The 23840-nt window shown below is 41.0% G+C and overlaps 1 long non-coding RNA gene across 1 annotated transcript; it reads left to right on the top strand.

The window, feature by feature from the left end:
* Positions 1-1848: 1848 nt before the first annotated feature.
* On the top strand, positions 1849-23634 carry LOC125112934 (uncharacterized). Its single transcript, XR_007131302.1, has 3 exons — positions 1849-2453; positions 11404-11573; positions 23469-23634. It is a non-coding gene; the product is annotated as an uncharacterized LOC125112934 (long non-coding RNA).
* Positions 23635-23840: the final 206 nt, after the last annotated feature.

Here is a 23840-nt window from a genome sequence, read left to right as displayed (position 1 = left end):
ATACCTGCCAGGCAAAGCCTTGTAATTGGCCATGGTGAGGCCTGAAAGATTCCTCATAGGATTTTGGCCTGGAGTTGAACTCCTTAGGATGCATTGTTCCCTAATGCATCATAAGCACCTAAAACAGTACTTAGGCACTGAGTAGGTACCCAGTAAACTATTCTCCTTATAGCTGGTAGTAACGCCCCGGGGACTATTCCACTGCCCTAACTCAGGTTGTTAGAGCCGCAGGCTCCAAAATTGATGAGTTTGAGCCGCTCATCAGATGCCCTGTCTGACATCTGATGAGTGGGTCTCCAGTGCGGTGAGCACAAGGAAGAGTAGAACTGTGGTGCAGGCTTGGAAAGCAGATGAAGAAAAGGGCTGGCAAAAGAAGGAAAAGTGAAGAAATGAATGAAGAGTTCCTGGAAGTTTGGGGAAGGGCCCCTTTGTGCTCATTGCATGAAAATGTAGCTTTATAATACTAAACTCTCATTTGAGGAGAGGAGATCAGGTTATAAAATTTATAATAGCTCCCTGCATCTTCTGCCATTTGGCCTCTGGGCTCATTTATGATGTAATGGCCATGATGTTCTTTGTGCCCCATAGGTCAGTGGAAGAATTATCTTCCTGCCTCTGATTATAGCAGATTCTCATTTAAGAGGGGCCTCTCGTGATCTTTGCATGCTGCTCCCCCATCTGTCCCTCCAGTTTGCACATTTGCCCAAATTCAAGCTATAACTCGCAGCTCACCCCATAATGTGGGATGTCTGCCGACCCCAGAGTTAACTCATTGAATGGAAGGGGTCAAAGCAACTAAACTCTTCTAAACAAGAAAAGCCTCTTAGGTTGAATGCTTCCTGAAAATTTGCATATTTTCCTTTTACTGCATTATGAATTATCACCAGGAAGTTAAGTCTTCATCCTCTATGAACAATATCGTCAAGTGCAATTTTTTTTTTCTCTAATGGGTTTGTTTTTAAAGAATCAAAAGCTTGGATTCAAATGTTTCAAAGATGTTTTCTATGATCCTGTTTTATTTAAAACTCACTCCTTAAACATCTGATGAATAGGTCTATTACATTTTTTTAAAGCTCATTCAGTGTTCATTTTGGAAGGATGGAATGAATGATCACACAATGGTTTCACTGTGATGTATCTTTGTAGATGTCCAGTGTCATATGGAATTAAGTCACAATTTGCTCCACAAATTGACAGGCTAGCAATCATTATTTTTCATGTATAAGCAAGAGTCTACCTTTGATCTTAATCATATTTTCAGTGGTAGAGGAGATGGAGATGGTGAAACATTATTTTTCCCTCCAAAGAAAATTATGTCACAAAATAAATCATGTGCAGGGCTGTCATAGTGGCCACAATGGTTGTGACAGGAAAAAAGAATAGTTACAGCTACCCTTCAGTGCACAGTGAAATAGTGAACAATTTGTTAAGTATCCCTAGAGTCAATTAAACTGGCATATGATCAGTTTGGTGGCTGCCAAGCCTCAGTGGGAGCCAATTAGAATCCACCTAAAATGAAAATGGATGAATCTTGGAAAACAGTGTTTGGTTTACTGGAGAAACTAAACACATCATAGAGCTAAGAATAATATTGGTGGGCATTCTCTGAAGGCTATTGGTCAGCAGAGAATGGCGTTGTTGTGCCATGTTCACAGTGTTCAGTCTGTTTCTTCTGCAGTATTTTAAGCCTTCACTGGAAAGGGAATTAAATCAGTCAGATTTAGCCTCTGCAACATGAGAGAACCATTCTGCAAATTGCAGCCATTATTAATTTTGTTCCAGAAGCAGCCTGGCATGAAACATTCATGTGATTTTTCTTTTCTTTTTGCATTTAAACTACAGGTAAACATCACCAATTGCTCCAGATGAATGCTACAGAAATGCTGAAGACTTTACTGCAATTCCTTTTAAAGTCAGATATTCTCTTGTGAAAGATGTTCGAACAATCTGATGATGGATGTTCATTAGTTTACTGCTGTCAAGACAAGCTACCACTCCACATCTCTGATGCTGATCATGTTTTTGCAGCCATGATTGAGTTGTTGAAAAACAAACAAACAAACATACACTCCACAGAGCTCTCTCGACTGTGTCTAAACCAGCACCAACTTGAAATATCATGGGCTTACTCAGCGGCATCAAAACCCACAAAAACAAATAGGTTAGATCCATCCCAGAGACTTTTCTGCAGCAGTAAATGGATTTGCCCTCTTTAGAGCAGGGAGCACAGTTCCAACACAATTATTCTTATTGGAATAGACTAAGGAATTTACTTCAAATGAGGTTGCTGGTTGTCCTGCAGAAGCTGTGTCAGAATAAATATCCAGCTACTCTTCAGAGGCATAATTGGTTCATTCTCCCCTGAGACATTTGTGCTCCAGGAACTGTAGATGGCCAACTATGTTTAGGTGGAGGAAAAATTATTTTACTCAATGGACACATGTTTCGCCCAGGTAAGGTACAATTTTAATGACATCCTTGAACCTCTTCTTTGCACAGAGGCCATTTTCACATGCCAGATATCCTAAAGCAATCACTCTTTGTTACTTGGTCACAATCAGTTGTATTAAGGGAAAAATTGCAAATGACACATGTCCCTAGTGAATGTTCACATCAGTTGAATGAAAATATGCTTTGAAATGTATCATCATAGGGTAACTATTTAAATGAAGGCTTCTCCTGTTACAACTTGACAAGATGTAATGCTTTTCAGATAGAAGAGGACAGGCATAGCCAACTCCTCATGTGGTAGTACATATACTTCATCTTTCTCTGAATCCACACTTAACTGAATCTCAGGTAGTGCAGGATGTCATAGGTACCCAGGAGATGCTTGGCAGTGAAAGAGATGATAACTGTGGCACAGTGCTTTTAATGGGGGTGTCTGATTAACTGAAAGCAAAAACTAGAGTGACTGGTATGAGGAGTAAGAATGTACTGGGACATGCTATCCAGAGTAACTAAAACTTTTTTATGAATGTGTGAAAATTCATTTTTTCCCTAAAAATATTGTGTTTCTAGGTAAAATAATAATAATAATAATGGGTAGAAATTCTAAGTGATACAAAATCACCATGGGCACCTTGGATCTCCTGACGTGGTTTGGGCCATGAATAGTGGCATCTCATTTCCCTGTATTGAAATTTAAGGACTGCCAACGATGGGCTTCCAGGTACTAGAAGGTCTTAGTATTGGCTTATGGTGATCTTGAAATGAGGTTGTTAGCACTGTCCCCACAGTGGAGCCCTCTGGGAGACCTTCTTTCCTTGAATAGAGAATTAGGTAATAGGAGCCCCAGGGATACAAAAAATGACCTTGGGAGTGTTTACATAGGTCATTCCTAACACCAACACCTCTTGTGTATTTAAAGCAGCCATTGAGGACTTTAGGGCTTATATCTTATTCCTATGTCCATTGGCTCTGGAAATGTCAACACCATTTATACATGTCTAAGGTGGCCTCCGTTTGTATATGTCAAGCTGGGACACCCTTCTGTTGGCCCCATAAGGGAATGCTCCCTGCCTCCTAATATCCTAGACTTGACCAATCCCAATCCTTACTGTAAAGGCATCATTCAGGAACACGTCTGATCCTTTATCTCATCATATGCCCTGCCCAGCTGACAAAGGTATTCTTATTTTTTTTTTTTTGACAGAGATTATTTTTTCTTCTTAGACTGAATCTTAAATATTTAACGAATTTAACCCAGAGCTACAGCTGTGGCTGCTTTTTCACTGGTTTCTGGGGATAATACTGGGGCAGATAGTGTTGGAAATATCACCTTTTCAAAGATACGTATTTTTTTCACTGGGTAGCTGATTAAATCAGTGCTTCCAATTTATCACAGCATGTTGGTAACAAAACCAGTCAATTTTTTTTTTTTTTGGCCGTGGCCATTCTGTCTTCTAGTAAAGTCTCCAGGACACAAAGAGTACATTTATCATCAGGGGATTATAAAGGTTCTCTTTGACATTTCCAGGGAGACCGATTATATGTTTTCTTTTCATGAGATGCTGAAAAACCTGTGTCTATCAGTGATGCCCAGCAAACTACAGCTCTTGACAACTTTCCAACCTCCAAAGCTAGACTATTGGATCCTACAATTAGGGGAAACTTCCACTTTTTAGCTTGCTATGGACTGAATATTTGTGTCCCCCCTAAATTTACAGGTTGAAATCTAACTCCAAGGTGACAGTGTTAAGAGGTGGGGCTTTTAGGGAGGGGACCAGGACATGAGGGTGGAATTGATGCCCTCATAAAAGAGGTCCCAGAGAGCTAGTGTGTCCTTTCCAGGTGAGGTCAGAGAGAAAAGGCACTGTCTATAAACCAGAAAGTGGGCTCTTACCAGACACCACATCTGCTGGTTCTGTGATAGATTTCCATCCTCCAGAACTGTGAGAAACAAATGTTTGTTTACTAGCCACCTAGTTGTTAGTATTTTTGTTACAGCAGCCCAGACTGACTAAGAGGTATCTTAAATATTGTTCCCAGTATTTTTTTTTTCTTTTTATGGCCACACCTGCATCATATGGAAGTTTCCAGGTTAGGAGTCGAATCAGAACTGCTGCTGCTGGCCTATGCCACAGCAACACCAGATCCAAGCTGCATCTACCACCTATGCTGGAACTTTTGGCAGTGCCGGATCCTTAACCCACTGAGTGAAGCCAGAGATCCGACCTGCGTCCTCATGGACGTTATGTTGGATTCTTAACCTGCTGAGCCACAACTGGAACACCGGTCCTCAGCATTTGTAGGTAAATAAGTAAAATTAAAGATTTTTTACACTTTAAACACATAATATACAGATATTTGGGGACATCAACACGTTTTTAAAGTTTTTGTTATGGATATTTTCAAATATGCCAAGGTAGAGAGTAGAGTATAATAAGCCCATGTGTACCCAGCTTCAGCAATTATCAACATTTTGCTAATTGTGCTTTCTTCCTCTTCCCATGTTTTGGCCACAGCATTTTAAAACAAATCCCAGACATTGTGTTATTTCATACCTAAGGCTTTCATATGCATTTCTAACACAGAAAGTCTTTTCCTCCCATTAAAAAAGGAAAAGAAACATAACTACTCTGCCATTATCTTAGATACTAAAGTCAACAATAATTTCTTTGGAATTGCCTGGTGACACAGTGGGTTAAGGATCTGGTGTTGTCACTACTGTGGCTTGGGTCACTGCCACGGTGGGGGGTTCTGTCTCTGGTCTGGGAACTTCTGCATGCCATGAGTGTGGCTTCAAAAAGGATAAAGGGTTTTCAATCAGGGAAAACAGATCCATACAAAGTTTCAAATGCTACATTTAATGAACTTTTGTTTTTTGTGGGGTTTTTTTGGCAGCACCCACCCAGTCAGTGATCAAACCCATGCCATAGCAGCAGCCTAAGCCATAGCAGTGACAACACCAGATCCTTAACCTGTTGCACCACAAGATAACTCCCAGGTCTTTTTAATTTGAGCCACACACCTCTCCCCACTCCCTTTATTCACATCATTAGTTTGTTAGAAATAGTCATTTACCCTGTAGAATGTCTCACATTGTGAATTTGGTCAATGCTATCTACCTCATCAGGTCAGTGCAATGGTTCTTACTTTTCTCCTCCATATTTTCTGTAATTGAAATTTAGGTCTAGAAAATTGGTTAGATTCAAGTTGATTTTTTTTTTTAAGGCCGCACCAATAACATATGGAAATTACTAGGCTGGGAGTTGAATTGGAACTGTAGCTGCAGGCCTACACCACAGCCACAGCAACATGAGATCCAAGCCACATCTGAGACCTACATCACAGCTCACAGCAACGCCAGATCCTTAACCCACTGAGCAAGGCCAGGGATCGAACGTGCCTCCTCATGGATGCTAGTTGGGTTCATTAACTGCTGAGAAACAAAAGGAACTCTATTTTAAAATGATTTTTATTTTTTCCATTATAGTTGGTTTACAGTGTTCTGTCAATTTCTACTGTACAGCAAAGTGACCCAGTCATACACACACACACACACACATACACACACACACACACATTCTTTTTCTGAATTTTTGAATGACCTTACTTCCCAGGCAGTGTGTGGTACTTCTACAGCATCACATCACAAGGTGTAAAGTGATGGTTGTACCAGTTATTTTCATCATACTAAGGTTGGGCAGGGTGGGCAGGGGGTATCAGGTTAATGTCTCCATGATAAAGTTTGCCATCAGCTTTCCTCTAAATGAACACCTTTTAATTACATGCTCCCTGACAACAGATTTATTATCAGTAAGTCCCATACTTGAGACTCCTTGAGCCATGCTTGCTTCAAGTGCATCCCTGCTTCCTATGCATCCCTGCTTCCTATCTCTGCTTCCTGTGTTCCTATGCTTCCTATTATCCCACGTTTTGACACCAATTTTATGCTTCAAAAAAGGCACTTTTCTTTAACAGTGTTCTTTATTCTCCATTTCCCCTAAAGTGCTTACACAGTCTTTTTTTATTGGCAGGCACTTTTCTTCACCCCCTCCTCCTTTTTTTTTTTTTTTTAAACCAAACACAGATTCTTCTGTTTTAGAAATAGATCTTTTAGTAAGGAAGGCCCAGCATGCACTTTCACTTGCTCTCTGCTGCAAAACTGCATAGTTGCAACCATGGCCTCATCCATATAATTGGTCTGCTGGGCCTTCATCTGTAAGGTCCTGGGGTTGAAATAGGCTATCTGGAGGAAATGCTGTGATTTGTCAGTGACCTTACAACACAGAACCACCTAAAACCTTCTAGTAATGAATGCTCTTGAACAAACAAACAAACAATTTATTTATTTATTTTTAAACTTTTTATTATTTATTTATTTGTTTCTATTTTTTCCCACTGTACAGCATGGGGATCAAGTTATCCTTACATGTATACATTTTTTCCCCCACCCTTTGTTCTGTTGCAATATGAGTATCTAGACAGTTCTCAATGCTACTCAGCAGGATCTCCTTGTAAATCTATTCCAAGTTGTATCTGATAACCCCAACCTCCCGATCCCTCCCACTCCCTCCCTCTCCCATCGGGCAGCCACAAGTCTATTTGCCAAGTCCATGATTTTCTTTTCTGTGGAGATTGAACAATTTATAATTAACTATACTTGACTTTACAAATTACCACTGTTCATGTAATACAAAAATAGTAAATAATGTATATTCTTACATAATCCACTGAGCCCTAGTCTTGGGAGCTAATAACTCCTTTGCATGGGTAGAGTGAGTACAGGAGATAATTTGGAGTGGATTTAGAAAACCGTTAGCTTGGAGTAATAAGAAAGATTCTTTAGGCAGCAATTCAACTGGGCAATACTGATTTTTCAACCAAGCCCTTATATTTCCATGAACCTGTTCCTACCTCTCCATAAGGGGACATTCTGAAGAAATAATAAGAACAGCTACCATTCCATGAATGCTTACTGGGTACCAATCACAGGCACAGACTTTGCCTTCAGGAGGCTCTGAGAGGTTGTATAACTTGTGTAAGATCACACAGGGAGTAACTGTCAAAATTTCCCAGAAACAGACGTCTCTTAAATGTGACACTACATTGCTTTTGTGCTAGCAAATCCTGAGAGAAGCCACAAGTTCTGCAGTTTCTACACTGTGGAGATCTGTGCAGGAGTCATTAGTAATAGCAAGAACTCTCTAGACAAAAGATCGTACTATAAAAGCTAAACTCTGGGCAATTGAAGGTAAGGAGACAGAACTCTTTGCAATGACACATTCATGACAGTTCCAGAAAGCAACCAGACCAGCACTCCCCAGGAAGAAGCACATGAATAAAGAATGTGAGTTGAGGATGGAGCAGCAGGAATGGAAAACAAAATAGGGGCAGTGAGGTCTTGACCCTGGCTGTCATGCTCTCAAGCAAAGATCTTCACCAAGAGAGAACAGATGGGTAGATAGTCCCACACCCAGGCTGGACTTTGGCTTAAATTATTTGTCACTTGCTGTTGGCATTTGTGATAAAATTTAATTTAATTATTCTCTTACTTGTTTTATACATTTTCAAATTTGAAGATTCTTTTCAGTTATCAGTAAGGGCAGCATGTGGACCAGGTGGACTTGACCCATAAATACAATCATCTCTGGGTACTGTAACAAAGTAGACTGAGTGAGATTTGCACTTACAAGATAACTCCCAAATAGGGATAATGTTGGAAAGAACCAACTGTTACACCTCCCTTAGAATTTTAACACCTAAAAAATGATGCAAATGAACCAGACTTCAAAAACAAACTTATGGCTACCATAGGGGAAAGGTGGAGGTGGGGAGAGGTGGACTGGAGGTTTGGGACTGGCACGTGCACACTCTTGTCTGTGGAAGGAATGGTCAACAGGGATCTACTGTATAGCACAGGGAACTCTACCCAATATTCTGTGATAACCTATATGGGAAAGAATCTGAAAAAGAATGGATGTGCGTATGTGTATAACTGGATCACTTTGTTGTACAGCAGAAATTATCACAACATTATAAATTGGCTAGTTTCAGTAAAACTTTAAAAAATGAAAAGCACACACACATAGACTTAGCAGATTGCTTAGTCTTAATCAATATAAACAGTAATCAGTAATCAATATAACCATCATAAAATGTGGGGTTCCTATAAAACATCCTCACCTGGCTACTGCAAAGATAATCCTACCTACCTCACTCCTTCCCTCTTAAAATCAATGTTTAATCATACCTGTGATAAACGAATATGTTCTCTCTCCAAAAAACCAAATCACTACTGACAAAGCAAAAATTCAACATTTATTTTGGGGTTATAAAGTAATTCGTTCTGAACGGATCTCCACGAGTAAAGGAAAGCAATTAATTCAAATGAGCTTTCTTTTCATAGCCCTTGAAGGGGGAGTGTTGAGAATGAATCCCCTGGAATTTGCCCAATTTTCTCTTTGCTTGTGCAGGGGAGCCTGGCCATGTGTTGCCTTAGTTAACAACTCGTGTCTAGGGCTCAGCTCACTAAAAGGAATTTCAGAGGTCATGTAGTTTATTGCCTGTCTGGAAGCAAGACCTGCAGGGAATCCATTTCTCAAGGGGATCTGGCAATGGCATATACTCAAAAGACCAAAGAGATAGTTTATGTTTTTTTTTCCTCTATAATTATTTCTCTTTCATTCTACTATTTAAAAAACAGTAAAATTTTGTGCCATGATTCTAAAAAACTTTTTCTACCTGTTCTGTTATCTTTTCCTGTAGGGCTATCTTTCAGGGATGGCAATAAGAAGAAAAGCAGAATTAAAGGCGCTTCTGAGAAATTAAGAATTTTTTAAGGAGGTTTTGTTGTTTTTTTTTCAGGTAGAAGAAAAATTAGGGACTTGAGGTTCCTTTTATTATTGCTCTTCAAAAAATATCACAAATAGCTTTTACCTTTTTCTCTTTCTTTTTTAAAAACAGTTCAGCCATTTTTATTTTAAAATAACCTTTAGTTTAGAAAAAAGGCAATGCAAAACTTCTGTAAAGGCTGAGGAATCTGAATAATGTTATTCCCTGGGGGATTTGGAGGACTAAGGTTAGATCTTATATCAGAATTGCCAGTTTTTTTTCAAACTGTATTGGCTCATTAAGGGCAGAACAGAATTAGTGGGGATTGAAGGTGATATAGAGAGGGCAGCAGTCCCTTCCTGTGGACACTGGTTAATGCTGCATTTTGTCAGACTTGTTGAGAGGGTCTTGAATGAATGAACATTCGTCCAGGTTCCTTCCTCCCTCCCTCCCTTCTTTCCTTTTTTTGGGGGTGGGGAGGGGTGGGGGAGAATCTGTTGAGAATCCATACTCATTTGCTTCCTACCAAAGAAGCTGAAAAAGGCCAGGTAGTTGTCCCCATCCCTCTCTTACCAGCAAAGTGTGAGAACATTCTTCAGCTTGACCAATCACATGCTCTCACTGGAACTTTGAATTAGGTGCGGGTGATAGCAGGACAGCTCCTGTTCCCAAGGGCAGCAAGGCAAGTTGGTGCTCGGAGTCTGGAGCTGGGGAGGGGCAGCAGCAGCAGCAGCAGCAAAGGAACCCACACATGTGCCTGGTCCTGGATCCCTGGACTTGCTGGCCCATTTTGGGAGCGACGCACTGTGCTTCTGGCATGTTCTTCTTGTGATGCAGCCATTCCAAGTGGGTTTCTGTGGCCAGCCATAAGATCCTCACAAACACAGGCTCTTTCTGAGGTTTGGACCTGTGGATGCAGAAGTTAGCTGGAGCCCCAGCCCCACAGCCTAGAGGCATCAGTTGTGTGAGGTGGGGGGGCAGGTTTCCTAAAGCCAGACCTGCTCCCTCTCACCTGATTCCACTTCAGAACACTTTTCTTGCCCAAATCAGAACCTGAAAGAGAACAATATAATCGCCCACAGCTCAGAGAATAGAGTCAAAGAAGCATAGTTTTAGGAAAAACATTCATGTCACCCTTCCCCGCCCTTCCAACACTAGTTGAATTCCTATTCTTTCATGGAGAGCAGCAGCTGTGCAAAAGGCACTGGTATCTTGGGGTTCAGTGTCGGGGTTCGCTTAGCTAAGCCTTATTGAAGACAAACTTGCCAGCAGCTGACGGTTACCTTTTCCTCTTTACTTCCCACCTGTCCACTGAATCCATTTAGGGGTGGGGAAAAGAGGCAACCCAGAGCTAAGGATGGTTCCTACCTGCTGAGGCGTTCAGAGACAGAGCCTCTGGAAATGAGAATATAATTTATCAAGCAGTGTGTGTTCAATGATTCAGAAAGATCCATATGTGCTTTTGTTTCAGCCACTCTAATGAGAATGTGTCAACTCTAGTTAGATTCTTCTATTATCAGGCTCATTCCTGATTAGTCAGAGTGGCTGCTCTCCAGAGAGGCATAGTCTTACTGCAGGGAAGCACAAGGCTTGCAGAGAGGCTTTCTTCCTCACCTGGGACCTCTGGGTTAGGACTGAGCCCCTTCCATTGTCAAAAATCAGTGTTATTTCCTAAGGAACTTGACCTTCCAGCATCCTTATCTACTGCCCGTTTTTAGCAAGCAAAGAAAAAGGTCTAGGGCAGGATCTTCAAGAGTGAGTGATTTAGAGGGGAGGGCAGGGCTGGAGCCAGAGGCCGATGCAGAACAAGATGTCACATTGTTCAACAGACCAAAAGAAAATGACATTCCTTTCCGTTCCCTGCTGAAATGAAGGTCAAGTCTTCCAGTTTGGAGACAACTGGTATCCCAAGGTGACAGACTATTTTACAGTCACAGGAATGTGTTGTCCAGCAAATAGATCCTGAAACACATGAATGGCCAAGGATTAGTATAAATGTTCCACTCAAAGAAAATGATCTTCCCCCAATTCTTGCAAAACCTTGTGCTTTTGTCTAGAAAGAGAAACCCTGGGGACAAAAATGGAAACTGAGGGTGAAGCAAATAATTTTTTTTTCCAACTCAGTATTCCACCTGCAAAGGGTGAAGAATGCGTAAGAAGTGCCATAGCACTGGAAACTGAGCAGGCTTTTTTCCCTGCTAGCCGGACATGGTCTACGTGGGAACATCGCCTAATGGCTTATTTGTGAGGACGGCCAAGTAAGGATGGGGTGACAAACAGAAGTCAAGATAACCGTAAGTGCTCCTCTGAATTTATTTCTATGTCATCGTTCTTGGGGGGTCTGGAACCCGAGATTCCTTACCTGTTGCTTTGGGCTGAGACTTTCATGCTGATTGCTTCAGAGGCAATTTGCATTCGAAAATTTGCAAGTCAGGGATGAAGCCTCACAGATTTACCTTTTCTTTTATTAATTGGTGTATGTCTCTAAGCCATATCATCTGTTTCTTTCTTTCTTTTTTTTAGTCTTTTTTTGCTTTTTCTAGGGCCACTCCCTCAGCATATGGAGGTTCCCAGGCTAGGGGTTGAATCGGAGCTGTAGCCGCTGGCCTATGCCAGAGCCACAACAACGCGGGATCCCAGCCGCGTCTGCAACCTACACCACAGCTCACGGCAATGCCGGATCCTTAACCCACTGAGCAACGCCAGGGATCGAACCCACAACCTCATGGTTCCTAGTCGGATTCGTTAACCAACCACGATGGGAACTCCATTTCATCAGTTTCTTGGGAAAAGTAACAACTCAGTCCTCATGAGGACATTGCAACTAATGGCAAAAGTCAAGTCCCCCTTGGAAAAAAATTATCTCAGTGATTCTTGGATTAAAATTCCACCTGTAATTTGCTTCCTTTACTTTGAATGATATCTGTGTTTTCATTGACTAGTTCCTAGTGTTGGCTTTTTAATAACATCCTGAGGGAGTCGTGAGATTGTTGGCAGTTTTAGCAAACTACTGGAATTTCTGTCACTCACCTTTTTGTGTTCTAATAATAATAATAATATAATAAATAATTATTATTACTGAGTGCCTCCTATCTGCCAAGCACTAGGTAATTTTTATAGCAATCCTGTTTGATGTTGGTGCTATTGCTCACTTTAAGGATTATGAAGTTTGGGCACAGGGATTAGCTAAGTGGTTTCTGCATGCTAGCTGTTTTCCTGCTTGATATTATAGCCTTTTTTTTTTTTTTTTTTTTTGTGTGTGTGTGTTCAAGGAGAGTCTTGCTGGTTCTGTGGGTTGATTAAGGCATGTTCCTGATATTTTACCTCTTTATACCTTCTTCCTGCCATGTCAGGAGTACCTCGTTCGATTTTGTAATTGTTTCTGATCCTTTTCAAGTCAAAGCTGCCTACCTCACCCTTGAACAGGGAATCAAAGTTGGCTGCTGGTGGTTGATAGGTATTATCAGAGGCTGCAGATCAGAAAATGCTTTATCAAATAAAGTGGCTGAGGCTCTGAAAGGGCAAGGACATAGGTATTTCTTTCCATCAGAGTGATGGAACCTTAGTAAGAATGAACTAATTTGCTGTCTGAATGGGTATCTTTAACCAAGGCCTTATAAACTACGCTAATACCACTTATTATCTATTTGAAATCTTGAATTGAAATGTCCTGAAACTCTAAAAGAGCTGAGCACACAAAGTTAGGCTTTTTCTAAATGGTGAGTGAGTTGAGTCAGAATGCACAGTATGTTAATTAGATTTCTTTAACATTTACCCAAATGCTGTCCAGTCGTTACATGTAGGAACCAAACATTTTAAAATATGGATACAAAATGAGAGACTTAGGAAACAGGATTTTTCATAAGATTTCCCCCAAGTGATTAGAAAATTTCCCCCAATATATTCCTTGGGACTCTCACCCCACAAGTGTTTCTCTGAAAAAAAAAAAAGTTAAATTGTTCAATAAATTTGAGAGATAGTGCATACTTTGTTTCTTGCTTGGAGAGCAAACACCTGTTGTAGACTATGCCCCCCTCTGCAGCAGGAAATCTTTAAGCCCATTCTTTCTCAAATGGGTCTGACCATGGAAGATGTTATTGGGTAACACCTTTTAACATTCCAGAGGTCACCCTTGGGAAATGCTGACAGTGAAAATGGAAACACAGAGACTCGCTTAAGCTATTCAGATGTGGATTCTTCTACCAGAGAGTTTTTGAGAATGCCAGTCTTTACAGTCAGGATTGATACAGGTTCAAGCCTAGGAAAGAAATTTGCGGGGCAGTGTGAAAGAATAGCAGGGAAATTCTGTACTTATTGGGACTCATCCATCAGCCTTGTGTGTAGTTTGGAATAGTTGCCCACCTCCCCCTTGGTGGCACTCTCTGTAACTGAAGAAAAGATCTTGTGTTCACTCCCTTCCCCAACCAAATTCAAAAGAGGCTTGTGAAGACTGGATATTTACCTCCTTATTTATAAGAATTGTGGTGCATCTGGAGTTCCCATTGTGGCTCAGCAGGTTAAGAACCCAACAGAGTGTCTGTGAGGATGCCTGGCTTTGCTCAGTGGTTTAAGCATCCAACATTGCTGCAAGCTGCGGTGTAGGTTGCAAATGTGGCTCAGATCTGGATCTGGTGTTGCTGTGGCATTGGCCTGCAGCTGCAACTCTGATTCTCCATCTAGCCTGGGAACTTCCCTATGCCTTATTTGCAGCCATAAAAAGACAAAGAAAAAAAGCAAAAAAACAAAAAACAAAAAGAATTGTGGTGCATCAAAGTTTTTTCCATATATCACATTTATACTTTTATATGATCACATATATACTTTTTTTTTTCCTTAATGGGAGAATATTAGTCTTGAGTAGCCTCTAATCTGTCTTAGTTTTGTCTTTTTAAGGACAAACCTGAGGCATATGGAGGTTCCCAGACTAGGGGTCTAATCGGAGCTACAGCTGCCGGCCTACACCACAGCCACAGCAACACGGGATCCAAGCCATGTCTGCAACCTACACCACAGCTCATGGCAACGCCAGATCCTTAACCCACTGAGCAAGGCCAGGGATCAAACCTGCATCCTCATGGATGCCAGTCAGATTCATTTCTGCTGAGCCATGGTGGGAACTCCTCTAATCAGTCTTAAGTTCAGTTTCTCAGTGCTGATTTCTTTAGACCTAGAGAACAGGAGAGGAGTTTATATACGTCACCACCTATTGCATTATATTTGTTGTGAATGCGAATAATACATTTCACGTTCTATATGCTTTCCCACACCTGACGGCTATATCATTTTATAGGAACTATTCCAATTAGGTCATGGCCCTTTAACGCTGGTCAATCCAAACTCCAAGAAAGGTGCTGGTGTCAGTTTTTATTAGCACTTTTGCTTAGATAACAAGCTCCCAAATGAAAAGGTGACACGGCAGAGTCTAGGAAAGCTGTTCTAGATGTCAAGAGATCAACAGCTTCGGTTTTCCAAGAGATCATATGCTTTTCAGCTGTCTGTCGAGGAGGGGAATGAGTCAGGAGTTCATAAGCTTGCATTCTTGGTCATGGCCCCTCGCCAGCTTCCTCCTGGGACCCTGCCCAGCTTTTGGTCTTACCAGCAGGCTTGTGACAAGTTCCCTCTGAAGTGGGCTTTCTAATCCAGAAGATGACACTGTCCCCCTTGTTGAGAGGGAGTCTGGAAGGATGTTCCTGGGCCTCGTGGAATCTCATTCAGCCTAATGTACTTGGAAATGAATCCACTTGTCAGAGAACAATTGACAAAAGAAAGAAAAATCTCGATTAAATTTGGGGTCTAAAAAAAGCTGCTCTTAATCATTTCTTAAAATAGCAGCATTCGGTTTTATCACTGAGCCCACAAAAATGTGCAGGCCTGAAATTTGGTCAGCCTTGTTTCAAAGATATGCTTGTAAAGTCTGTGCAGCACTCCATCACCAAAACCAAAACAAATCAAACACACACACACACACACACACACACACACACACACACACACACACACCAATTAACTAGAAAAAAACATGTTTCTTCATAAGCCAATTCCTATAATTCCTAGTATTGTTCAGGAATAATACTAGCTTTCTTTCCAATGACAATATTTTACTAAGAGTTATTTTTTTAACATTCAGGCAAATCTCCAGACCAGAGAGAGTCTAGAACTATGGTATCATGTCTGTGTTCTCAAGAAAACAGTCTTCTGAGATGCCCATTAAATGCCTTTATCAGTGAGGCCTGCCAAGTGCGATCCAAGCCTGGATGCTTCTGCTGTCATTTCTCTGTGGCCAAATTAATCACTCACCTCAAGGGCCTCCAGCCTGTGTAGAAGGGAGAGACTAGAAATATGCTAAAGTTAAGATTACTGGAACTTGGAATTACCGGACAAGTACAGATAGACAGATGATAGATAGGTAGGCAGATACGTATGTACATACATGAAAGTACCTGGAAAAATATTGGTTGCCAAGTTGGGTTTACTGGGGAACAGACTCTGAATGAGGAGTAGTTTGTAGGATGCTTACTGGTGCCCTTGGGCTCAACACCTGAGGAAGGGAAAGAGAGGGCAGCAGCAGGATTAGGCAGATGGAGAAGCTGGGCTGAGATGCAGGCTCAACAGCCTTAGCCAACCTCATGGGAACTGCAGATGCTGAGATAATCCTTCCGTGCTGTCTCAGTTGGACCCAGGGGACTCTCCCCTTACACCTCTGTGTTGCCCAGTCATTGGATTGGTCTGCCCTGAAGAGGCGTGACCTTGGGTAAGGTGGTTCTTTAGCTGAGACAGTACCTGAAGGGGCCTGGCAGGTGAGGGGTTTCTACCAGCAAAATGCTCATTGCGGGTAGGAGTGGGGGTGGGGGGAGGGTCCTTCATCCTGGAGCAGGGTCTGGATGTGAGCAGAGCATCCACTATAAGACTCTTCTGTTTTCTTTCCCACCACAGAGGTAGAAGCTAGACATACAGAGCTCTTAATGTTTTGCTTTAAAGAAAACTTCACAACCCAAATGAAACACCGATGGGTGGCACCCAATGGCAATGGTACTGTTTTCTACAAGTTGGGGACGAGCTCTATCCCAACCACCATTTCTACTCACCTAAATGGTGGGAAAGCCCCATTGTAGCTGTGATGAGTTTGTTAATGATGTCCCAGCCGTGGCCTTAGCCTTCTTTCTCACTGCCCTGCCAGCCCTCATCTCCATCATCATGATGTGCTTTCTCATCCTCATACTTCATTTTCCACATTTGCCCATAGATCCCTTAAGGTACAATACTTGAGGGCATTATTTAGGAATATTTTCTTTTTAGTGATGTTTTTGTGTATGACCATCCCTTTGATAGCTTATGTTTCACTTTTTTTTCTTTCTTTTTTTTAATAGCTGCACCCGTGACATGTGGAAGTTCCCAGGCTAGGGGTCATATTGGAGCTTCAGCTACCAGTCTACAACAGAGCCACAGCAGCGCGGGATCCGAGCCACGTCTGCAATCTACACCACAGCTCATAGCAACGCCAGATCCTTAATCCACTGAGCAAGGCCAGAGATCAAACCCCCATCCTCATGGATACTAGTCAAGTTTGTTACCACTGAGTCATGACAGGAACTCCCTTATGTTTCACTCTTGATAATGAAATTATCTTCTGACAACAAAGAATGCTATTGAATTTTTTTGTTTTGTTTTGCTTTGTTTTTCTCTGAGAGACTGGCCTGTGTAGGATTTAAATGCAAACCAGATGGGCAGGGTTTGAAGGCGACCCCACCACTTACCTGCTGTGTCCATTGGGCAAGTTGTTAACCCTCTCTGCCTCGGTTTCTTCATCTGTAGAAGAGAGATTATTATACCATTTTTCACAGGTTGTGATGAGAATTAAATGAGTTGGTATGTTTTAAGCATTCAGGATAAACCAGCACAGAGTAAACATTACAGAAATATTTTCTTATTAAAAAGTAAATTATAATACTCTAGGAATGCTATCTATATTTTTTTATCTGGAAAGGGAGGGAGCTTGGAACTAATATTGTTAAGCACCTACTATGTGTCAGAAACTGAGCTAAAGGTATATCGATTGCTTTACTTAATCCTCATGATAGCCTGCAATGCAGCTATTATTACACACTATTGACAGATGAAGAAATTAAGATTTGCAGAATTTATTTTTCTTTTTACAGCTGTACATGTGGCGTGTGGAAGTTCCCAGTTTAGGGGTCAAATCGGAGCTGCAGCTGCCACCTTACGCCACAGTCACAGCAACAACACCAGATCTGAGCCACATTTGCGACCTGGCAACACTGGATCCTTAACCCACTAAACAAGGCCAGGGATTGAACTCACACCCTCATGGATACCAGCTGGGTTCGTAACCTGCTGAACCACAATGGGAACTCCAAGATTTGCAGAGTTTAAACTCCCCACCATCATGGAGCTAATGAGTGGTGGGCTGAACTTCAAACCTAAAATGATCTGGCAATAATGCCTTTGTTCTATTTTTGTTTGTTCCCTTTCACCTCATTCCCCTTTTTTATGATACCCCTTTGAAATGGTTTTCCATTTTCCAGTGAACAAAACCTGATGTACTCAGAAGTGTCCAGAATTTCTAACTCCCATGAGAAATCTTTCTGAAACTATTAGTTTCTTTTTTTTTTTTTGCTACAACATAAAACAAGAGTAATGGCATGAAAAATATGACTTGACAACATCATTTATATTATAATTTTCCCCATATTATGAACTTCATCTTTCAAACAGTACCTTTTATGGCAAAAACAAGCTTACTTTTGTTCTATTGTTAACCTCAAAAATTATGCTTTAGTTTTTTGGGTTTGTTTACATTCAGGAAACTCATGAGCAAATATTTCTGCACAGAAGAAAACCCCAAACTGAGAAGATTAATTCATAATAAGCCAAGTTTTGATGCTAAAATAGTTTGATCTGAGATTACCATTGACTACAAATTGCCATCTGTGCTTACTTGTTAAAGATGTCAAGTGTAATTAATTCAGTGGACCCACTATTTGACAACCTCTGTTAACAGGATTTGCAGAATACATATTAGTATGTTAATTTTCAACTTAAACCTGCCAAGTGGTGGTTGGCTTTGTGAAAATAGCTGCTTTCCTCATTTGACCAAACTCTGAAAGGGGAACAGAAGTGACCATTTATTAAAGACAGTCTATGTGCCAAGCACTGTGTTAAGTACTTTTACCCACATTACCCTAATTCATCCTTCACATGTTCCTGGAAGAGGGCAGTTCTTAGCTCCTGTAGTGAAAAAAATTTCCCAGAAAGCTTTTGTTTCAGACCCCATGAGATGGGAGAACTCTGACTTGAGCCTTTATGTGTAAGATTCATTGTTCACATGGGCTGGAGATTTGATCTTCCCTTCTGCGTTCTAGGGGAGAACAGAGGACAGACAGCAAGAGGGAATCACCTTATCACCCAATGTTTCCCAATGTTTCCCAGTCACCTTCGGTGGTCAGAATCCTTAAGCACATCTGAAGGGGCTCATGAAGACTGAAGGAGGGAAGCAGATGGTTGATCTTATTCATATTTGGTGAAGGAGGAATGCCATCTTGGGCAGAGGGAACAGGAAGAGGCAAGGATGAGAGAGACTGGGGACCGCTATTTGTGAATAGTATCAGAAACAAAGCATTGGTAGAGGAAGACAAAACCTGGGCTAAATCAGAATATGGAAAGAAAGCCTTGATCCAGAAACTAGACCCTGAACCTGTGCCTCTTCCCCTAAACTCCCACCCAAGGCACTGCTTCCTCTTCCACATTTCGCAGAAGCCCACCACTAGCCCTCCTGGCTGGAACCCCTTCACTGGCCTACAGAAGCCACCCTAGGTGTCCTGGCTTAGAGAAGTCTCACCATTGTCAGTCCTCAGAAGGTAGAAGGGACAGATGAAGGGGAGGTTCAAGTCCCACCGCAGCAGGGGAAGAAAATGCTTTTCTGACATCTCAGCGTGAGAAGGAATCTTATTTCCCATGATCTGATTGTAAGAAATGGTATATAGACTCTGGGAGTTCCTGTTGTGGCTCAGCAGTAAAGACCCATCTAGTAACTACCATGAGGACTCAGGTTCGACCCCTGGCCTTGTTCAGTGGGTGAAGGATCTGGTGTTGCCGTGAGCTGTGGTGTAGGTCACAGAGGTGGCTCGGATCCTGAGTTGCTGTGGCTGTGGTGTAGGCCAGCACCTGCAGTCTGAATCAAACCCTAGCCTAGGAACTTCCCTATGCCACAGGTGCGGCCCTAAAAAAAAAAATGGTATATAGACCCTGAAGTATCATTGGAGCTACACTCCAGCAACAATTTGTAAGAAATGGTTTTGTTTTCAAGAACTGGCCGGAGGACCTAACATCAACATAGTTTTTCTTAGAAGGCATCTTCCCAATTTTCTAACAATTTATTTAAAAATTTAAAAAAAATATCATAAGATGGGGCTAACTTCAAGTGGAAGAGCTATGGAAAGGACAATCAAAAGAATTGAAGAACTTTCCCCAAATAAGAATGCCAACAATTGACAAGTGAAATTAAAAATGGCTCATAAAAGGAGATACTAAAATTGGGGGAGGAGTTCCCTTCATGGTGCAGTGGTCAACAAATCTGACTAGGAACCATGAGGTTGCAGGTTCGATCCCTGCCATTGCTCAGTGGGTTAAGGATCTGACGTTGCCGTGAGCTGTGGTGTGGGTCACAGACACGACTGGGATCCCGCGTTGCTGTGGCTCTGGCGAAGGCCGGTGGCTACAGCTCCGATTCGACCCCTAGCTTGGGAACCTCCATATGCCATGGGAGCAGCCTTAGAAAAGGCAAAAAGACAAAAAATAAAATAAAATAAAATAAAAATTGGGGGAAAATGTGGAAAAAAGCTTTAATTTACTTTGAAGCAAATAGTTTACAAAGTACATTAATGCTCAAATTTCTGACATTGTTTGTTAGCATTTATCTCAGATGACATAATTTACCATGAGGTAAAATACACATCAAAGTCCTTAAGTTAATAAAGAAAATCATGCCTCATACTTTTTATAATCTTCCCATATCCCTATTGTACTTTAACTTTTGTGGTTTTCAGTACTGTTTGAACCTACACGAAGTGAGGGTTTTCTTCTATGTTTTTATTTCTGGGTTTCTGTATTTTATGTAGAGTCATAGACTTAAAAAAAAAAAAAATCCTCGCTTACTTTCTAGGCAAGGTCTGGTAGCTGAGGAAATACTTGCTGTTCCTTTAATATTTTTCTACATAATTGGATCTATTTTAGCTCTGAGCTATTGCAGCTATTATGAACTGAACAATGGAGGGAGGCCAATTATTCCAAAGCTGCAATGAATGGCTGCTCACCTTGTACAGCTATCTCTCTTCACAATCAACTACAATGCAACATGCATTTTCTGAGGAATTCAAGAGGCAGGAAGATCAACACTATTAAACAGCCTCATTCTGAAGTCTAGCATCAGCCATTAAGAATCTTGGACCATCTGTACTGTCATCCTGCATCTGAGAGTTCCCGGCCAGTTGCATTCTTAACTACATTTTAAAAAATGCAGATGGATGGTTAGGAAGTATATCAAAGAATTTTTGATTATAAAAATCTTCTATAAAAGGCATGTTCTCGTATGTCCTGTGTATTCAATATAGATGAGTTCTTCCAAAATTAGCTTTGAAATTGGCTTGAGTAAACAGCCATAAGCATTAGGGAAAATGTGTATGCCAAGATGAAAATCTGAATGAACGGTACCAGTTGAAAGAGACTGGAAAATGGGGTAATAAAATTCTGTTTAAAAATAGCACGTGGAAATATAAACCGCTGCATGGTCTCTGTGTCTCCAGGAGTGATGCCCCTGAAGCAAACCTGACCTCCATGAGCTCCCAGGCTAATGATTGATGTTTTCCCCGCCTTAAGAAAAATGGCAGCTTGAGCCATGTTTGTCTTCAGCACCTGCCTACTTTATGTAGTCCCTATCATTGCTTCCCTCAACATCTGACTTCAGTTTCCTGAATGCTTGGGATCCCTCCCCTCCCTACACTTTCCCTGGTCAGTGCCCCATGTCCTTGATCTTTCCTACCCTTCGAAGTATATGTGACATACATTCAATTCCCTCAGGGCACTTCTCCCACGGAGGTAGTAGCCTAGCATGATTTGGGAGTCAGATGGGCCTGGGTCCAAATTCTGACATGGCTACTTATTAACTGTGAGATCTTGAGGGATGTAGTCAGCCCTTTTGAGTATCAGTATGTTCATAAGTAAAATGAGCATAATAGTAGGAGAAGATATTAAGGTTTTTGTGAGGATTATACTACATAGTATATTCAAAGTGGCTAGTATAATATCTGGAAAACAGAGGGGGTCCAGTAAATGTCAGATATTATAAATGATTTGATATACTGTAAAAAGACCCTAGACTTTTACATTAGTGAGAGATCTAGCAAAAAAAAAATGTACAAGTACTCTGTAAGAAACATTTATAAAACTTTATTGGGAGAAATTAAGGAAGGTCTAAATAAATGGAGTGATATGCCATGTATTAAATCCTAAAGATTTAAATTTTCCCCCCAAAAGTCTACATATTTAATGGAATCCCAATAAAAATCCCAGTAGACTGATTTCCCTATTGGCCAGCTGATATCAAAGTTTATAAAGAAATAAAAAAATACCAATTATAGTCAAGCCATGTTTGAAGAAAAGGAATTGGAGAGAGGATTTGTCTACCAAATATTAGGACTTAGAAAGCAATACCAATTGTGACGATGTAGTATTGTTGCAGATAAACAGACTCTAGAAAAAGAATAGGGATACCCCAGCCAGACTCATGCATATATTGATAGGATTTATGACAAAAGAGGTATTCCAGAATAGTTGGGGAAATGATAGTCTTCCCATTACACAGTGCTAGGATGACTTGGTGTCTCAGTGGGAAAAAAATGAAACTGGACCCCTTCCTCACACCAGACACAAAAAATGAATTTCATGTGGGTTATAAACTTAAATGTGAAAAAGCACATTTTAAAGTGCTTATCTGATTGTAACTATCCTTATGCCATTGGGCAAGGTTTTAATATGCAAGAAAAAGAAAAGACTGTAATGACATTGAAATTAAACTCAATGAAAAGGTACCACAAAGAATGTGAAAATACACACCACAAAGTGAAGTGATACTTGCAAGACATAATCAGCATGGAACTTGGATCCACAAATCAACTACAAAAAGACAGACAACCCAATGAAAAAAATGAGCAAAAGACTTGAATAAAACTTCACAAAAAGGAAATCCAAACAACAGGAATGTGCCAAGATGCTCAAGTTCATTAATAGTAAGAAAGTACAAGCTGAGATCCCACTGCAAACACCAGAATGACAAAATGAAAAACCTGATTAATAAGGAGTGTTGGCTGGGATGTGGAGTGAGAGAGCTCTCAGTCACTGTTGGTAGACATAGAAATTAATACAATTACTTTGGAAAACAGTTTGCATTTTCCAGTAAAATTGGACGTACACATACCTCACAACACAGCAATCCCACTCCTGGGTATATCCCTAGAGAAATGCACACATTTGTGTATCAGGAGACATATAAGAATGTTCTAAGCAGAATTTTGATATTAGTTTTCTATTGTAAATGAACCAAATGTCCATTAATGATAAAATGGCCATAAATACTAAGTGGATGAATAAATTGTGGTGTATCCATTAGCACACTGCAATTCTTACAACATTAAAGGAGAAAGTAGAGCTTTTTTTGGGGTGGGGTGGGGTAAAAACTGCAGCTTTTTAACCAACCAATCTATCTATCCTTCTTTATTACCTACTCTTCCTGTATGTGTCTCCAATTACTTAGGCGCAAACTCTATCCCATAACTTGTTTTTAACTGGACTCCATGTTTTTCCATTCTTTTTCTTAGAAGGTGCGAGTCTTTTGGGTTTCCCTTCTCCCTGCTTTTTTACCTGCACCCTAGCTTCCACCTCTTCTCCTCCCCTCCTGTTCCCTTTTCTCTGCCTTCTCCTCTTCCCCCTCTTTTGACTTCTTAAGCCATACTCTGTCTTTTAATGCCTAGATCAAATGCACCTTTCCCTGTAAATCTCATGATGCCCTCCCCACCACTGGAAGTGAGTGCTCCCTTTCTGACATCCTTCCACACTTTATGTATGCCATTGACCTTGTATCATAATTATTTATGTGCATGTTTTTTCTCCCCTGCTAGACTACTAGCTCCTTCAGCCCAGAGGCCACGCTTAATTTCGTGTTTGTCAGCCTTACTGAATAGAAGTGGACACATAACCAGAGCCGGGAGGTGTTTCAGCAGCAACCTGACCAACCTTTTGGATGAGTCTTTTGGAGCAAAAGTACCACGAATACTATAATAACAACTTACGGTATGTTAACATCTTAAGACATGTTTAGTTGGGGCAAACAAAAAGGAATGGTATCCGTAGGCAAAAGAACACTATAGAAATTATGTATGAAAAATATTTGCTCCTTTTGCAGGAAAAGTCATTTATGAGGAAACAGCCAAGTTTTCGTATGTATAGAATATGGGAAGAGTGGTTAATCCCCATCCATCTATGCTGCCATG

The sequence above is a fragment of the Phacochoerus africanus genome, chromosome 12 (assembly GCF_016906955.1).
Source record: "Phacochoerus africanus isolate WHEZ1 chromosome 12, ROS_Pafr_v1, whole genome shotgun sequence".
In the NCBI taxonomy this organism is placed as follows: Eukaryota; Metazoa; Chordata; class Mammalia; order Artiodactyla; family Suidae; genus Phacochoerus; species Phacochoerus africanus.
Note: the sequence above shows the minus strand (reverse complement) of the source record. Positions and strands in the feature narration are given on the sequence as shown.